This window comes from Amia ocellicauda, unplaced genomic scaffold, assembly GCF_036373705.1.
Source record: "Amia ocellicauda isolate fAmiCal2 unplaced genomic scaffold, fAmiCal2.hap1 HAP1_SCAFFOLD_132, whole genome shotgun sequence".
Lineage (NCBI taxonomy): Eukaryota > Metazoa > Chordata > Actinopteri > Amiiformes > Amiidae > Amia > Amia ocellicauda.
The window spans coordinates 55,001-60,936 of record NW_027102696.1 but is presented as its reverse complement, the minus strand read 5'-3'; positions in this window follow the sequence as shown (position 1 = coordinate 60,936).

The window sequence follows — 5,936 nt, the reverse complement described above, 5'->3', positions numbered from 1 at the left end:
GCCTGCCTGCCCTGGAGGTCAGCCTGCCAGCCCTGGCAGCAGCACGGCCTACCTGCCTGCCTGCCCTGGAGGTCTGCCTGCCTGCCTGCCCTGGAGGTCAGCCTTCCAGCCCTGGCAGCAGCACGGCCTACCTGCCTGCCAGCCTGCCCTCCCCAGCCACACAGCCCTGCCTGCCTGCCTGCCAGCCCTGGAGGTCTCCCTGCCAGCCCTGGAGGTCTGCCTGCCTGCCTGCCTGCCTGCCTGCCTGCCCTGGAGGTCTGCCATCCTGCCTTCCAGCCCTGGAGGTCAGCCTGCCAGCCCTGGAGGTCAGCCTGTTAGCCCTGGAGGTCTGCCTGCCTGCCTGCCTGCCTGCCCTGGAGGTCAGCCTGCCAGCCCTGGAGGTCTGCCTGCCTGCCTGCCTGCCCTGGAGGTCAGCCTGCCAGCCCTGGCAGCAGCACGGCCTACCTGCCTGCCTGCCCTGGAGGTCTGCCTGCCTGCCTGCCCTGGAGGTCAGCCTTCCAGCCCTGGCAGCAGCACGGCCTACCTGCCTGCCAGCCTGCCCTCCCCAGCCACACAGCCCTGCCTGCCTGCCTGCCAGCCCTGGAGGTCTCCCTGCCAGCCCTGGAGGTCTGCCTGCCTGCCTGCCTGCCTGCCTGCCTGCCCTGGAGGTCTGCCATCCTGCCTTCCAGCCCTGGAGGTCAGCCTGCCAGCCCTGGAGGTCAGCCTGTTAGCCCTGGAGGTCTGCCTGCCTGCCTGCCTGCCTGCCCTGGAGGTCTGCCTGCCTGCCTGCCCCGGAGGTCAGCCCCAGGCAGCCGGGTGGCCTGCCTGCTGCTGCTAGGCCGCTGCCCCGAGCCGCCGACCCCATCGACAGGAACACGAGAGAGTTTACAAGCGAGAGGAGGCCACATATTCGACACCTTTCGTGCTCGTTTTAGTCTCCAGTCTGTTTTGACGTGTGTTATTCTGAATCTGCTGCTTTAACTCAAGGGATTCTGTCGCGATTGATGCCTTGTCCTTCGCTGTATGTTTGCACTGGTGTTGTAAGTCGCCCTCTGTAAGATCATCATTTATTATCTGCCAAGAAATAAAGATCATCATAATGTTCCCCAACTTTCAGCTTCTGGGGAGTTTGTTCCAGAGTGTGACGACTCTCTCTCTGTCACCATCTCTCTCTCTATCTCCATCTCTCTATCACCATCTCTCTCTCTATCTCCATCTCTCTATCACCATCTCTCTCTCTATCTCTATCTCTCTATCACCATCTCTCTCTCCATCTCCATCTCTCTCTCTATCTCCATCTCTCTCTATCTCCATCTCTATCTCCATCTCTCTATCTCCACCTCTCTCTCCCTCTCCACCTCTCTCTCTCTCTATCTCTCCCTCTCTCTCACTGTGTGTGTGTGTGTGTGTGTGTGTGTGTGTGTGTGTGTGTGTGTGTGTGTACAGCAGTGTCCCTAGACGAGAGAGAGATCCCTAGACGGGGAAATTACTTTCAAACTGCAGTACCGAAATGTGTCCGTTAGATGGCAGCATGCACCAAGGAATGAAGGAAAGTGCAAAACAAAATGAAAAGGCACATCGCCTGGGCGAAAAATAATCGTAACAAATCAACGGGGGCATTTCTCCGAAAACTAACACCGGGGCAGTGCTCAGGGGGGTCCCACCTCGTGGCCACCCGGTTTGGGGGGCGATCGGGGCCGGTTCCGAAAATCGCTAAATCTCCCATAGCCAGCCCACGCTCCATCCGATAGAGCAATGCCGGGCGGCCGGCCGGCAACTACGGATCATAAGAAATCAACGGGGGCATTTCTCCGAAAACTAACACCGGGGCAGTGCTCAGGGGGGTCCCACCTCGTGGCCACCCGGTTTGGGGGGCGATCGGGGCCGGTTCCGAAAATCGCTAAATCTCCCATAGCCAGCCCACGCTCCATCCGATAGAGCAATGCCGGGCGGCCGGCCGGCAACTACGGATCATAACAAATCAACGGGGGCATTTCTCCGAAAACTAACACCGGGGCAGTGCTCAGGGGGGTCCCACCTCGTGGCCACCCGGTTTGGGGGGCCATCGGGGCCGGCTGAAGAATCGCCCATACTCTGCCATAGGCAGCCCACGGTCCATCCGATCAGAGCAATGCCGGGCGGCCGGCAACCTATGGATCATAACACATCAACGGAGGCATGATAAGAGCATCTTTTATTATCTGCCAAGAAATATAGACCATCACAATGTTCCCCAACTTTCAGCTTCTACCACATCGCTGGGGAGTTTATTCCACTGTGTGACTACTCTCTCTCTATCTCTCTCTCTCTCTCTCTCTCTCTCTCTCTCTCTGTGTGTGTGTGTGTGTGTGTGTGTGTGTGTGTGTGTGTGTGTGTGTGTACAGCAGTGTCTCCGGTTTTCCTTTTGGAATGCCTTGAAGCCGGGGGGGCTTTGCACTCATGAGAACATAGGGTGTCCTTGCCCTCCTTTCGCAGCCCAGGGCATTGAGAGATCCCTAGACGGGGAAATTACTTTCAAACTGCAGTACCGAAATGTGTCCGTTAGATGGTAGCATGCACCAAGGAATGAAGGAAAGTGCAAAACAAAATGAAAAGGCACATCGCCTGGGCGAAAAATAATCGTAACAAATCAACGGGGGCATTTCTCCGAAAACTAACACCGGGGCAGTGCTCAGGGGGGTCCCACCTCGTGGCCACCCGGTTTGGGGGGCGATCGGGGCCGGTTCCGAAAATCGCTAAATCTCCCATAGCCAGCCCACGCTCCATCCGATAGAGCAATGCCGGGCGGCCGGCCGGCAACTACGGATCATAACAAATCAACGGGGGCATTTCTCCGAAAACTAACACCGGGGCAGTGCTCAGGGGGGTCCCACCTCGTGGCCACCCGGTTTGGGGGGCGATCGGGGCCGGTTCCGAAAATCGCTAAATCTCCCATAGCCAGCCCACGCTCCATCCGATAGAGCAATGCCGGGCGGCCGGCCGGCAACTACGGATCATAACAAATCAACGGGGGCATTTCTCCGAAAACTAACACCGGGGCAGTGCTCAGGGGGGTCCCACCTCGTGGCCACCCGGTTTGGGGGGCGATCGGGGCCGGTTCCGAAAATCGCTAAATCTCCCATAGCCAGCCCACGCTCCATCCGATAGAGCAATGCCGGGCGGCCGGCCGGCAACTACGGATCATAACAAATCAACGGGGGCATTTCTCCGAAAACTAACACCGGGGCAGTGCTCAGGGGGGTCCCACCTCGTGGCCACCCGGTTTGGGGGGCGATCGGGGCCGGTTCCGAAAATCGCTAAATCTCCCATAGCCAGCCCACGCTCCATCCGATAGAGCAATGCCGGGCGGCCGGCCGGCAACTACGGATCATAACAAATCAACGGGGGCATTTCTCGGAAAACTAACACCGGGGCAGTGCTCAGGGGGGTCCCACCTCGTGGCCACCCGGTTTGGGGGGCCATCGGGGCCGGTTCCGAAAATCGCTAAATCTCCCATAGCCAGCCCACGCTCCATCCGATAGAGCAATGCCGGGCGGCCGGCCGGCAACTACGGATCATAACAAATCAACGGGGGCAGTTCTCCAGAAACTAACACCGGGGCAGTGCTCAGGAGGCTCCCAGCTATCAGCCACCCTATCCCGGGACCGATGGGAGCACTTTAAAATTTTCGAGTCAGGGGACCAGACGGCCGAGTGAAAAACTTTGAAAAATATTCTATCTCCTCACTCCCATTGACTTTGCATTAGGGCGACCAGGCGGCCGGCGGAAAAAAAATCATAACAAATCAACGGGGGCATTTCTCCAGAAACTAACACCGGGGCTGTGCTCAGGGGGCTCCCAGCTATCAGCCACCCTACCCTGGGACCGATGGGAGCACTTTAAAATTTTCGAGTCAGGGGACCAGACGGCCGAGTGAAAAACTTTGAAAAATATTCTATCTCCTCACTCCCATTGACTTTGCATTAGGGCGACCAGGCGGCCGGCGGAAAAAAAATCATAACAAATCAACGGGGGCATTTCTCCAGAAACTAACACCGGGGCAGTGCTCAGGGGGCTCCCAGCTATCAGCCACCCTACCCTGGGACCGATGGGAGCACTTTAAAATTTTCGAGTCAGGGGACCAGACGGCCGAGTGAAAAACTTTGAAAAATATTCTATCTCCTCACTCCCATTGACTTTGCATTAGGGCGACCAGGCGGCCGGCGGAAAAAAAATCATAACAAATCAACGGGGGCATTTCTCCAGAAACTAACACCGGGGCAGTGCTCAGGGGGCTCCCAGCTATCAGCCACCCTACCCTGGGACCGATGGGAGCACTTTAAAATTTTCGAGTCAGGGGACCAGACGGCCGAGTGAAAAACTTTGAAAAATATTCTATCTCCTCACTCCCATTGACTTTGCATTAGGGCGACCAGGCGGCCGGCGGAAAAAAAATCATAACAAATCAACGGGGGCATTTCTCCAGAAACTAACACCGGGGCAGTGCTCAGGGGGCTCCCAGCTATCAGCCACCCTACCCTGGGACCGATGGGAGCACTTTAAAATTTTCGAGTCAGGGGACCAGACGGCCGAGTGAAAAACTTTGAAAAATATTCTATCTCCTCACTCCCATTGACTTTGCATTAGGGCGACCAGGCGGCCGGCGGAAAAAAAATCATAACAAATCAACGGGGGCATTTCTCCAGAAACTAACACCGGGGCAGTGCTCAGGGGGCTCCCAGCTATCAGCCACCCTACCCTGGGACCGATGGGAGCACTTTAAAATTTTCGAGTCAGGGGACCAGACGGCCGAGTGAAAAACTTTGAAAAATATTCTATCTCCTCACTCCCATTGACTTTGCATTAGGGCGACCAGGCGGCCGGCGGAAAAAAAATCATAACAAATCAACGGGGGCATTTCTCCAGAAACTAACACCGGGGCTGTGCTCAGGGGGCTCCCAGCTATCAGCCCCCCGGGTCTGGGGGCATTGTTTTTCTTTTTAATCATTTTGAGCATTTCCCCCAGTTTAGAGATGTGTGCCCCTAGACAACCCATTGAGAATAACTATGAAATGTTCTGAAGTTTTGATTTTCAAATGTCGGTGAAAATTGAAAAACGTCATATATTCTTCAAAGGAAGCATGGGGCGATGGTAGGGAGAGTCCCCGCAGCGTGCCTCGGCAGCGATGGGAGCGTTTTCGATGTCCCCGTCCCCCCCCATAGGGATAGAAGGGGAGTTAGGTGACCAGGCGTCCCGGGTCCCAAAAATCGAAAAATTAATATAGAATGCTTTTTAATCCATAAATAAAGTAGGGGGCAGTCCTGGTGAGAGTCCCAGCCACAGCCCCAGTGTGTTTTGGAGTCGTTTGTGGCCGGGTGAAAAACTTTGAAAAATTTTCTATCTCCTCACTCCCATTGACTTTACATTAGGGCGACCAGGCGGCCGGCGGAAAAAAAATCATAACAAATCAACGGAGGCATTTCTCCGAAAACTAACACCGGGGCAGTGCTCAGGGGGCTCCCAGCTATCAGCCACCCTATCCCGGGACCGATGGGAGCACTTTAAAATTTTCGAGTTAGGGGACCAGGCGGCCGAGTGAAAAACTTTGAAAAATTTTCTATCTCCTCACTCCCATTGACTTTGCATTAGGGCGACCAGGCGGCCGGCGGAAAAAAAATCATAACAAATCAACGGGGGCATTTCTCCGAAAACTAACACCGGGGCAGTGCTCAGGGGGCTCCCAGCTATCAGCCACCCTATCCCGGGACCGATGGGAGCACTTTAAAATTTTCGAGTTAGGGGACCAGGCGGCCGAGTGAAAAACTTAGAAAAATTTTCTATCTCCCCTAGGTGACCAGGCAGCCGGAGCTGATTTTTCTGACCCCTAAAACAATTATTAAAAGGTATTTTTTCGCCAAACTAAGACTTTTAAAATTCAAATAGGATGATTATCTACTGCCCCAGTGGGTTTTTGAAC